We start from the raw sequence: 13,594 nt of genomic DNA, 5'->3' as shown, positions 1-13,594 counted from the left end.
TTAAAGTGGAGACTGCAAGCCAAGCCTTTTGGTAAAATAGTGTATTTGTTGTACTATAGGAATGGCATTTTCAGTGGACATTGCAAAATACGGGGCAGCTCTGCATAGAAACCAATCAGTTTCCAGTTTTATGTGTCAAAACTTAATTGAACAAGCTGAAGTTAAAAGCTGATTGGCTACCACACACAGATGCACCCGATTTTGCACTTTGTGATCTGGATATGATTTTCAAGATGCAACTTTTTATAAACATAATTGAGCATGGTTCCACTTTGCTAGAGAATATCACCCTCTAGAAAAGATAGAAAATAATGACTATTCTACAACAGAAATAATACATCATTACTGTTAATCTTAGGCAGGAAAATCGTGTTTTTCTTCATATTTAACAAGGTGAACAAGAAGAGAATGGTGTGACAAGGGCCATCTGTCAGGGTTTCCATATGTGTAGTTCTGTTCCCAACTCTAGAATCACAGCCACAGATCACAATGGCAGAAATTCAGTGAATGGCCGTCAATAGATTGTAGGGTAAGATCTTAGCCAAATGTACAAGAACACATAGCCAGTTAGGCTCGGTTCACATCTATCCGGCCATGGTTTCCCTGCATTTTTTTAAAGGAGTCCGATGCAGTACTGTTCACTGGTTCAGGTGCAAATTTTTAAATGAACTCGCACCTGAACTGGACTGAAAAATGTATTTTTAAAAACGGACTGTGGCCGGCCTGCAGATATGTGAACTGGCTCAATAAAGAAGGAGCGCCATTTCTCTCTGGCACAGTGCTGGATCGGGCTTAGGTATTTGAAGGGGCTGGGGGGAGCTGACAAAAGAAGGTTTTTTTACCTTAATGCAGAGAATACATTAAGGCTACCTTCACACTGAGGCGATTCAGTTCGCATTGTGCGCTATACAAGTATTTCATTCATTCATCCATTCACTGAGGCGCTTTACAGGCACTATAGTGCTAAAAATAGTGCCTGCAAAGTGGTTGTAAAGCACCTCTTCTGACACGCCAGTGTGAAAGCCGGAGTGCTTTCACACTGGCGCGGTGCGCTGGCAGGATGCTAAAAAAAAAAAGTCCTGTAAGCAGCTTCTTTGAGGCGCTTTAGGAGGGGTGTATACACCCCTCCTAAAGCGCCCGTGGCCATTGAAATCAATGGGCAGCGCCACTTTGCTGATGGTTTTAACCATTTTTCGGCTGCTAGCAGGGGTTAGAAGCACACCGCTAGCAACCAAAAACCACCGATGCCCCAGCACCTCAGTTTGAAAGTGCCCTAAGATAAAAAAAATCGTCAACCTATTTCAGCCATGTGGTTGAACTTGATGGACATGTGTCTTTTTTCAACCTGACTAACTATGTAACTATGTAACTATGTAACTATGTAACCAATGGGCAGCACAGTGGTGTAGTGGGTAGCGCTCACGCCTAGCAGTAAAAAGGGTCGCTGGTTCAAATCCCAACCCCGACGCTACCTGCCTGGAGTTTGCATGTTCTCCCTGTGCCTGTGTGGGTTTCCTCCAGGTACTCTGGTTTCCTCCCACACTCCAAAGACATGCTGGTAGTTTAACCACTTGGGCGTACAATGGGCGTACATTTACATCCCTTTAAATTTGCCGCCCTCCCATCGGGAGCGCGGGTCTCACGGAGCGGCGAAATGAAGAAATGCCGTTGTAAACAGCATTTCTTCATTCTGCCTAGCAACTAGTGACGCTGATCTCTGCTCCATGTGATTGGAGCAGAGATCAGTGTTCACTAAATGAAAGCCCAACCCCCCCACAGTTAGTAACACACCCCTAGGAACACTTAACCCCTACACTGCCATCCACTGGTTAACCCCTTCACTGCCAGTGTCATTTACACAGGAATCACTGCATTTATATAGCAGTGATTACTGTATAAATGACAATGGTCCCAAAAATGTGTCAAAAATGTCCGATGGGTCCCCCACAATGTCGCAGTCACAATAAAAATCGCTGATCGCCGCCATTACTAGTAAAAAAAAAATAATAAAAAATTATTAATAAAAATCCTATAAAACTATCCCTATTTTGTAAACGCTATAACTTTTGCGCAAACCAATCAATAATCGCTTATTGTGATTTTTTTTACCAAAAATATGTAGAAGAATACGTATCGGCCTAAACTGAGGGAAAAAAAAGTTTTTTTATATATTTTTGGGGGATATTTATTATAACAAAAAGTAAAAAATTATGCGTTTTTTTCAAAATTGTCGCTCTATTTTTGTTTATAGCGCAAAAAATAAAAACAGCAGGGGTGATCAAATACCACCAAAAGAAAGCTCTATTTGTGGGGAAAAAAGGACGTCAATTTTGTTTGAGAGCCACGTCGCACGACCGCGCAATTGTCAGTTAAAGCGACGCAGTGCCGAATCGCAAAAAGTGGTCTGGTCTTTGACCAGCAAATTGGTCCGGTCTGAAAGTGGTTAATTGGCTTCTGTCCAAAATTGGCCCTAGTATATGAATGGGGACCTTGGATTGTGGGCTCCTTGAGGGTAGGGACCAATGTGAGTGTGCAATGTAGAGAGATGAGGACAATTGTAGACACTCAGGTTGAACTGGATGGACTGGTGTCTTTATTCAACCTTACTAACTATGTAACTACTATAGTTGTCACATGGTCCATAAAAGAATGATTATTTTTCCTGTTTTAATATCCAACGCAGAATGCAACCATAACACGAGTGTTATGGAGCCTAATGAGCATATATTCCCTTTAAGGGAAGTAAACCATACACTTTCTGGACACACTACATTAATTTTTAGCAGCAGTTATTCAGGTTACACGTAAAACATAAGCATGTGCTATATTAATATTTACACCCTAGAGACGGAATATAAAAAAAAAGGCCTTCTCAAGGTAACACTTATTCCAACAGATGGACGAACCCTGCAAGATTCCATCGGGTTTCCTTTAGCCAATCTGACTGCCCCAGAGGAAAGTCAGCTTTACACCTGATGCATCTGTGCAAAAAACCCACTGCCTTTAAAATGACTTTTCCAACCATTATTGGAAACAACAACATTAGGATAATGGCAAGAGTGACAGTCAGAAATCCACCAGGGATGTAAAATAAATGAAATCAATTAGTATAATAAATACTGGCTAAGTGTCCCGCATCTCACACATCAAACGCTCGTTGCGCCAAAATATTCAGCGTAGACGATTAGAGGGGAAAGCTGTTTGGGAGAACTTCAAACAAATATCAAAGCATCGCTGCTTCCAATGAAAACTTCAAGATAAACAGAAACCAGGGGGTGTAGCCTGGGAAATATAAACTGAATGAACACTTACCAATCAAGCAAACTGCAAAGGATTTTCAGAAAATAAAATGTAACATTTCACACTTATTTATCTGTAAAATCTGCACAAGCAGTCACTTCTCTCAGAACGTGCCTGTTAACAGAATGAATCATTTTAAGGTCAGCTGTCATTCCTCTAGAATTAGTCCCTAAACAGATCATACAGCAGATGGAAAAGGCCAATCTGACATGACTCTTTGGCTTAATTATAGAAATACTAAGGTAACATATGGACTTTTTGAGTGCTGCCAAGTAATATGCACTGGCTATGGCGATATGGAATATCACAGCTTTGCATCTTTTGTCTTTGCACACTGTTTTGCAATCTAAGATTTTATTGTGCTTAAAGTCTTTATGCAAATGAGATGGCATTTCCAGAAACAGCACAGAACAATTAACACATAGAAAAAAAAAAAAAAAAACACTTCCAGTGATTTGAGCAAGAATGTGAGTTTTAGAGAATGCAAGTAGTAAGAATGTCAGAGATTAGCCAAAATGCTTAAAATGTATCACTCCCCCCCCCCCCCCCCAATGTATCTATTGCAGCATACTAGTCTGACTTCATTTTCTTTGCCTTTATTTTCACCCGGTGATCTTGCCACTACAGCACACTTCCCCCTCTCCTCATCTCAACAACAAAGTAGGTACAGTCATGCTCAAGAGTCTGCATACCCTAGCAGAAATTGTGAAATTTTGCCATTAATATAAAAAATATGACTGATCGTGCCAAAAAAAAAAAACGTTCTTTTATTTAAAGTGGAAGTACCCATCGATTTAAACAGTTAAAAAAAAAAGGCATGCCGGGAATGCTAACTGCACATTGGCTGTGCTCTCAGCCAAACTATCAAACCATCCAATGGCTGGAGTCATAACGAATCACATGTGCAGCACCATAGCAGTTGAAGATTAAACAGAGGCAAAGATGGCAGCTTCCTTGGCTGAAAACGATAGGGGAGTTTACTTCCACTTTAACTGCTTGCCAACCACCGGCTGTCAATTGATGGCCATGTGGCGTAGCTTTCATTGCGGGAGGGAGTCATATGACGCCCTCGGCTTTTCAGCCCACCAGGGGGCGCGCGTGTCACTGCCGTGGCACTGGGGACTCAATGCGTGTGCCCGGTGGCCGCGATGCCCGCCTGGCACCCGCAATTGCCCGGTAACACAGCAGGACCATGGATCTGTGTATGTAAACACAGAGATCCATGGTCCTGTCAGAGGAGAGGAGACCGATGGTGTGTTCTCAATACAGAGAAACACCGATCGATCTCCTCCCCTTGTGAATCACCTCCCCCATACAGTTAGAATCACTCCCAGGGAACATATTAACCCCTTGATCACCACCTAGTGTTAACCCTTTCCCTGCCAGTCACATTTATACAGTAATCAATGCATTTTTATAGCACGGATTGCTGTATAAATGTGAATGGTCCCAAAAACGTGACAAAAGTGTCCGATATGTCCGCCGCAATGTCGCAGTCACGATAAAAATCACAGATCACTGCCATTACTAGTAAAAAATAATAATAATAAAAATGTTATAAATCTATCCTCTATTTTGTAGGTGCTATAACTTTTGCGCAAACCAAACAATATATGCTTATTGAGATTTTTTTTTACCAAAAATATGTAGAAGAATATGTATCGGCCTAAACTGAGAAAAAAATTGTTTTAAAAAAAAAAACAATTGGATATTTATTATAGCAAAAAGTAAAAAATATATTCATTTTTTTTCAAACTTGTCACTCTTCTTTTATTTATAGCGTAAAAAATAAAATGCAGAGGTGATCAAATACCACCAAAAGAAAGCTCTATTTGTGGGGACAAAATGATAACAATTTAATCTGGGTACAGTGTTGTATGACCGCGCAATTGTCATTCAAACTGTGACAGTGCTGAAAGCTGAAAAATGGCTTGGGCAGGAAGGGGGTGAAAATGCACTGTATTGAGATGGTTAAGGATAGAAATCACATGAAACCATTTATCACATAGTTTTTTGGATCCTTTTTAAATCATAATGATATCAGAAATCGCCCAAATGGCCCTGCTAAAATGTTTACATACCTGGAAAGCTTGGCCTTGGTACAGACATAGAAGGTGGCACACCCAGGTTAAAATGGCAATTAAAGGTTAATTTCCCACATTTGTGGCTTTCTTAAATCACAATTAGTGTGTGTATAAAGAGTCAATGAGTTTGTTAGCTCTCACATGGATACACTATGCAGACTAGACACTGAGCAATGAGGAAGTAGAAAAGAACAGTCAAAAGACCTGGGTAACAAGGTAATGAAACTTTACAAAGATGGAAAAGGATATAAAAAGATATTCACAGCCTTGAATTTGCCAGTCAGTACTGTTCAATCACTTAATAAGCAGTGGAAAATGTTTGGATCTATTGATACCAAGCCAAGGTCAGGTAGATCAAGAAAGATGAGTCTTTATCAGAGGGATCACATATATGTAAATGGTCATAAGTCTGTGGCGCTACCTGCTTGGCGAATACGGTTGATCAAATATAAAGTGTACAATATGCATGAAATAAATATACAAAAGATACAAAAAATGCAAAAAAAAAAAGTGATCTGTGCTGCAAATTAATAAAATAGTCCACATTCAATAAAAGTTAATGTGCTCCAAAACGCTCCGTGTTGTGATCAATATATAATCCATATTCAATGCAAATTAATAATAAATAATAAAAGTGCTTAGTGTATACATTAATCCAGTGCTGTGGGTGTCACACTCTCTGCTCCCCTCCTATGTTTTCTCACTCACCAGCACCTTGCGATATCTAGGAGATCAAGTCAGCCTCTAATTAACTCCTCCTCTCCACTCTATGTACATGTTAAGAGAGTAGATACTCACATATAACATTACTTGTTCCTGAGCTACAAGAAACGCTTGTAGAACAAGCTGGGTTGAACAAAAAAAAAACTGATAGTATGTACTAGGCTTTACAATTGAGGTCACTTATTTGCTTCCTTTTGGTCTGTTAAATATATAATTTACACATCTATTTGACAAGTGCAAAATAATAGCTATTTATTCAGCAGGAGATCTTGTAAGCTTATAACTTCATGTACGTTTCCTCTGGACTCTTAGTAGTTAGCATTGTTCCCTGCTAGCTCAGTTGACTACAAAACGCCTCTACTTGTTATAGAGGGGGTGTTATGTAGTTGTAGCATACTCCTTTTGCTAGTGTGACAATACTGCTCAAAAATTAGACCAACAAAAAGGGGCAAATATGCACCCAACAAAGTTATGGAATCAATATGTACCAAACATTAATAAAATCAAAAATTACTACAAATTAGTAAAATCCAAAATTGTTAAATCAAACGCAATATTGTTTATTAATAGTCTATGCATTTTGAAAATTTTCCCCTGGCTTAGGACATGGGATGTACTGTCATATAGGTCCTTTAAGCTAATATCAGTGCATCTAAAATAATGAACATATAGAATAATATAAATGTATCCAAATATCTATACATTTGATCACTAACATTGACAATAACCAAATGTAACCCATTGTGGATGTCCCCTTAACTCGATGAAGAGGAAAACGTCAAGTGTATGTGGTAGTGAGCCCAACTCGGGGTTCCCCAGGGAATGGAGCGTAAGCCTGCTTCTTCACTAGAGCCCTTGATGGTAGGGATGGACTTGCAGCAAGCTGGAACCAGGTCATGGCCGCCAAGTATGCCCATCTGAGGATGAAGAGACCTCTCGCATGTGAAGGAGTACAACAGAAGGAGACAAGCCTAGGTCAGGATGGGCAGCAATCAAGCACAGACGATGAACAAAGCTGGGATTGGTACACAGGTAGTCAAGCACAGGATACACAAGTAACAAGTGAATAGGAGCTCAGAAAACTGTGCTCAGGCAACATAGGATACACTGAGCATGTCTTATATTGGCAGGCAAACTAGGAGGCAGGCCAGGAAGTGATGGAAGGGAAGGAAATAAATGCCCCCAGGTGAGCACAGCCAAACTACATATGTGAAAGGAATCAAGGTAGAAAAAGCACTGCAGCAAGGTGGTAAGAATATACAAGCAAAAAACTGCAGGCTAACATGTGACAGAAAAAAATAAGAAAAAGAAGTGGAAGCAGTATACATTAAGACTATTAATGATTATCATGTTAGAATGTTTTTGAGTTTCTCATATGTACAAGTTTATGATTTTATGTATGGAAGGTATTTACGATTTGTAATAAAATATTTTTTTCCATATCGATTCAATAATTTGTATGTTCTAATTTTTTTGATCCTTTGGGATGGTGCCTCCATGGATTTTTTTTTTACTGTGTATGTATATGACGACTCCACAGATACCCTTACTGTTTAATAGATAACCTTGCTCACAACAGTTGTCACCCTAGGACAGAAAGTAAGTTGATTACAGGATTACCTGGTGAAAATTAGGAAAAGAGTGAAAATAGACAACAAATGCAAACACTACATCTAAGAAAATGTAAGCGGAAATGCTATCAATGTTTGTTTTTGGGTTTAGAGAGGCTTAATCCCTTCCCGCTGCCACCTCCCGCCTCTTTAAGAGGTTCTAAATTCCGGGTGTCAGAGGCGAGCATTCTGATAATCTGACCGCTGTGATTGGCAGTCACATCGGTCACATGATCCTAAAGCTCCAAAACCCAAATATGCATCAGGAGCTTTCCGGTAACCACAGAAATATGTTTACATAGGGATGGATGTACAATATGTGGCCTCTCTGTGTTAAAGCCCACTCGCTGAGAGGTCACATATATGCGTCCTTCTTGAGGGAACTGGTTAAAAAAGACTGAAGGCACAAATATAACCTTCCAGTAATCTGTCCATGAGAAACTAAATTTAGTTGCTTTGGGTTGCTATACTTTCAACTCATCTCCCGCTTAATGGGCATTAAATATTTCATCCTAACTACTCAGACCCAGATACAGTATGCACAAAGACTGCATAGGCAGGAGCTAAAGTGGGAACATTCTAGAAGATGGTTTAACAGGACTCAGCAGCAGGGCCGTCTTTAAGGCAGGGCAAACGTTTATGTAAATAACTGAGGCTGGCGGCTTTAATATGTAAAGAAATGTGGCATTCATATGTATATCATGCCCCCCTGCAATGAGGAGAAGATGTGCTGTAACCTATAGAAACCAGTGAGCAGTATTACTGTAAAGTAATCTCTAGCAACCAATCAACAAGCAGAAATCATGTGCTGTAACCTCTAGCAACTAATCAGTGAGCCGTAATGTGTGCTGTAACCTCTAGCAACCAGTATTTATGATATGCTGTCTAGCTGCTATTTATTGTATGTCTCAGAGAAGGTGAGGAGCGAAATTGCATGGGGGGAGGGGGGCCCCAAGAAAATGTTTGCCCCAGGTCCAATCAATATTAAAGACGGCTCTGCTCAGCAGATATACTAATCAAGCAGTTCTAAATCTGAAATACATTTTTTTTACAACCCCAATTCTGAAAAAGTTGGGACACTGTAAAATCTACATAAAACAGAATGCTATGATTTTCAAATCTCATAAACCAATATTTTATTCACAATAGAAAATAGAACACATATGAAATATTTAACCTGAGAAAATGTACACTATTAGGAAAAAAAAATAAGGTAATTTTTAAATTGATGGTAGCAACATGTCTCAAAAAATGGGAAAGGGAAACAAAATGCTGGAAAAGTAAGTGGTACAAACAAAGATGAGCTGGAAGAACATTTTGCAACTAATTAGGTTAATTGCCAACAGGTGAGTAACATGATTGGGTATAAAAAGAGCATCAGTGTCTCAAAAGTAAAGATGGTCAGAGATTCACCAATCTTTAAAAAAGATGCATCTAAAACTTGTCAAACTCTTTCAGAATAATGTTCTTCAACATAAAATTGCAAAGACTTTAAATATATCTTCATCTACAGTACATAATTTAATCAAAAGATTTAAAGAACCTGAAGAAATCTGTGTGTGCAAGGGACGAGGCCAAAACAGAATATCGATTGCCCATGATCTTTGGGCCCTAAGATGGCACCACATTAAAAACAGGCATGATTCTGCGATAGACATTGCTGCATGGGTTCAGGAATACTTACAAAAATCACTATCTGTGAACACAGTTTGCCGTGCCATCCAAAATGAAATTCAATATAAATGTAAAGTCATACACAAATAACAAAAACAAACACAAAGAGCACAATTTAAAATAGACTACAATGAATATACACCTTCAAAGTAAATAAAAAAAAAAAAAAAAAGTTTTTTAGGCAAATTTCAGTTAAGCATCTGAGTGAGCAAAATGGAGTTTCTCTTCTTTCGCTAGATTTTCCAAAATTTGCAATTGATGTCCAAATCCATTTAATCAAAAAATTCTACTCATCCCAAAGCAATAGTTTCACAATTTGTTTTAACATCCAGTTTAGAGCAAACTATCACTTATTGTCTTACTACTGTAGCTCTAAGCCCTTGTACACACGATCGGAGATTCCGACGGAATGTGTCCGATCGGAGCGTTTTGTCGGATATTCCGACTGTGTGTGGTCTGCATCGGACTGTTTCCGTCGGAATATCCGTCGGACCAAATTTTCCAACTTGCCGGAAATATTTTCCGACAAAATGCTCCGATCGGACATACTCCGATCATGTGTAGAGAATTCCGATCGGACAAAGTGCCACGCATGCTCAGATCAAATTCCTACATCAAAGCTATTGGCTACTAGCCTGAACATAGTCCCGTCGTAACGAAATAACGTCATCACGTTCTGAACAATCGGATTTTCCGACAACTTCGTCCGACCGTGTGTATGCAACAGTTTCGGACAAAATCCGACGGATTTGGTTGTCAGGATCTCCGATCGTGTGTACAGTGCTTTTTCTTCAAACATGTTTAGATGTAATTAATATCTCCATATTATAAGCTAGGTTGTTGATTGGTTTGACGGCCCTTTAGGTCTTTCTATGTACAGTACATCTGAAGCACTGACAGTGCAGGGATAATATTGTAGGTGGTAAATTGCAAGAACCAAATTTACTATAAGATGATAACCAATTCCAAAGCCATATATCTGAATATATAATTTAATTTGTCAATGCAAATTAACATTCGGAAAGCAACATATATACATATAAATCCATCACCTGTTCAGAATCTCATTGACACACAAATGTGTCAGTTAATTTTGTCTTCCAGATTTGATGCCCAGTAGTCAAGCCAGCAAAATTTATGAGAGCCATTTATATATTTTTTATAATTGGATGTGCAGACATCCTTGCACTAATTGAATAATGAAATGAACTTGGTTGAGACAAGTACATTTTAATGACTTATTTACTACAAATTGGAAACATATACCTTTGAAAACCAATTTACATTTTGTTAACTCACAAAATAAAAAATGTAGTTACCATTAAATAAGAATTGCAAAGCTGGCAGTTCTAGAGCACCAGATCGGCTTGTATATATACAGTACGCTTAAAGCAAGCATGTTCATAACTTCCAGGAAAATAAAAAAGGTTCTGATTAGCAATCTCATGTTTTCTATATATTTAACAGTCAGATAAGGACTTTGAGTTTACTAGATCAGAGGATAAGGGTGGATATACAGTACATAAATGGTAGAGCAGGCATATCTGTGGCATTATTTACAAAATAAAACAGAAATTACATCACATTTCACTTACAGCATCACTATAAGTAAATTATAGAACCTTTCATATCAAACAATCACTATTTTTAAAGGTAAAATATAATGGTTTTAGATTAAATGTAATATTTTTTAGGTTTTAGATATTTAAACTGTTCTGCGCCTTTTATTGTATTCTTTATTTCACAGATATCTATTTATTATGAATATTTATTTACAGGGCAATATGGGCTTCTTAAAGACTGATGGCAGCAGTAGCTGTGTGCTTTCGGGTGGCATCTTTCTTATGTCAAAGCCTGCGCAAAATATAAAGAGTGGGGGGATGGGAGATGTGTAATTTTCTTGATCCATTTAGCAGTGCGTGTAATTTGAACTTGGACTACTAATGCCGCGTACACACAATCAAATTGTCCGGCGTACTTAGTCCGCCGAAGCGCATTTCAGCGGACAATTCGATCGTGTGTGGGCTTCAGCAGACTTTTCCAGCGTAAAGTCCGGCGGACTTAGAAAGTATTTTTGCAGTCCAATCTTTCCGCTGGACTTGGGTTTCAGCGGACAATACGTTCGTCAGTATGCTAGTCCGGCGGACTAAGAATGACGCATGCTCAGAAGCAAGTACGAAAAAGGAAGCTATTGGCTACTGGCTATTGAACTTCCTTTTTCTAGTCCCGTCGTACGCGCTGTACGTCATCGCGCTAGCAAACGCCGGACTTTCTGTGTGTCCGTGTGTGGCCAAGTCCGTTCGGTAGAAAGTCCGCCAGACTATCCGCTGGATTGTTTGCCGGACTAAGTACGCCGGACAATTCGCTCGTGTGTACGCGGCATAAGAGTGACAATAGTCTTATTGTGTGGAAGTTTAGAACCCGTGTCAGGTTTGTATTGCTGTCTGCAACCCTGCCACCATATAGAGATTCACAATCTCTATTAATTCTGGTGACCACAGTCACTTGGGCAGAAAGTAATGGGAATCCCACAATGTTACCTTGGTCATCGTAACAGGAGCGGATGGAAAAACCATGCAATAAGGACATACTGTATGTTTGAATAACAACTGTCTAAGTAGGGATTTCCCCTTACTTTTGAGAGATTCCCCCATTACTTCCTGTTGTATCTCCGAGGCTGGAAGTGAATAAGAACTCCACTGGGATGAAATCCAGACTTTTTGAGGGACCACACAAGCAGTATATGAAATTTTGAAAGGTTTAATTTGAACGTCAATTAAAATAGCAAATTATAGATAAATACCATCTAAAAACACTGGATAACATAATGTTTAGGTTGGATATTACAACAGCAGAAAAAAAAATTCTATTCATTAAGGCCCCTTTCACACCAAGGCAGTTTTCAGGCGCTACAGCGCTAAAAATAGTGTCTGTGTAGCGTCTGAAAAAACCGGCCCCTTTCACTCCATTGTGAAAGCAAGAGGGCTTTCACACTGGAGCGGTGCGCTAGCAGGACGGTGAAAAAAGTCCTGCTAGCCGCATCTTTGGACCGGTGAAGGAGCGGTGTATTCACTGCTCCTAAACCGCTCCTACCCATTGAAATCAATAGGGCAGCGTGGCTATACCGCGGCAAAGCTTTGCGGGCGTTTTAACCCTATTTCGGCCGCTAGAGGGGGTTAAAACCACCCCGCTAGTGGCCGCAAACCATCGGTAAAATGACGGTAAAGCTTTACCGCCGACGCCCGCACTGCCCCAGTGTGAAAGGGGCCTAAGTCTTTTTATTATTGTCCAGCTACAAGCTGTATGTGTACTCTAAAGCCGCGTACACACGGGCGGATTGTATGGCCTACTTAGTCCGCCGAAACACATTTCAGCGGACAGTCCGCTCGTGTGTGGGCTTCAGCTGACTTTTTCAGCGTGCAGTCTGGCGTACTAAGTATTTCGGAATTTCCGTAATACTGTCCGTCATACTTTGGTTTCAGCGGACAATCCGCTCGTGAGTAGGCTAGTTCGACGGACTAAGAATGGCGCATGCTCAGAAAGGATTTACACGGCGGAAGGTTGCATTGCTGTGTATTGGACTTCCTATTTCTAGTCCCGTCGTACGTGCTGTATACGTCATCGCGCAAGCTTTCAACGGACTGTTTGGCTATCCGTGTGTGGTCAAGTCCGTTCATTCGAAAGTATGACGGACTGTCCGTCGGATTGTATGACGGACTAAGTAGGCTATACAATCCGCCCGTGTGTACGCGGCCTAACTTTAACTATATATGGGTCCTGATGCTGGTTCTACAGTGAGACAGGGACAGCTTGATGCAACAAATTTTGCAGTATCAAATCAAAAAAGTATCAGTGCATCTTTTATTTTGCAGGAGTATCAATGGAGGTGAGATGTAAATCAATCATAAAGCCTATAGTGCAAATAGTACTATGACATAATGTATGTTTAATAAAAACGCAGTTTATTAAAGTCACAAAAACACATATAAAAACAATTTGTACACTACATGGACAGCTTTGCGGTCATTTAAGGCATATTGTTGTAGCTCCTATAGTCGTTCCCACATCTTTAGTTCTACATGTTTTGCCATATGGCTTTCTCAAGGAAAAGTGTGATTTTATGGCTACTATATGAGTGAACAAAAGCCAATTACAAAAAGTGCACATAATATGTAAAAAAATATACAATCACTATGCATATCA

The 13,594-nt window shown here is 39.7% G+C and overlaps 1 protein-coding gene across 1 annotated transcript in view; it reads right to left on the bottom strand.

Moving 5' to 3' along the window:
• IL1RAPL2 (interleukin 1 receptor accessory protein like 2) overlaps positions 1-13,594 on the bottom strand; it is a 1,165,568-nt gene that overhangs the window by 697,203 nt on the left and 454,771 nt on the right. The window lies entirely within an intron of this gene.

The sequence above is a fragment of the Lithobates pipiens genome, unplaced genomic scaffold (genome assembly GCF_037356315.1).
Source record: "Lithobates pipiens isolate NorthernLeopardFrog02 unplaced genomic scaffold, aLitPip1_a1.2 Scaffold_1, whole genome shotgun sequence".
NCBI lineage: Eukaryota > Metazoa > Chordata > Amphibia > Anura > Ranidae > Lithobates > Lithobates pipiens.
This window is presented reverse-complemented; position numbering and strand designations above follow the sequence as displayed.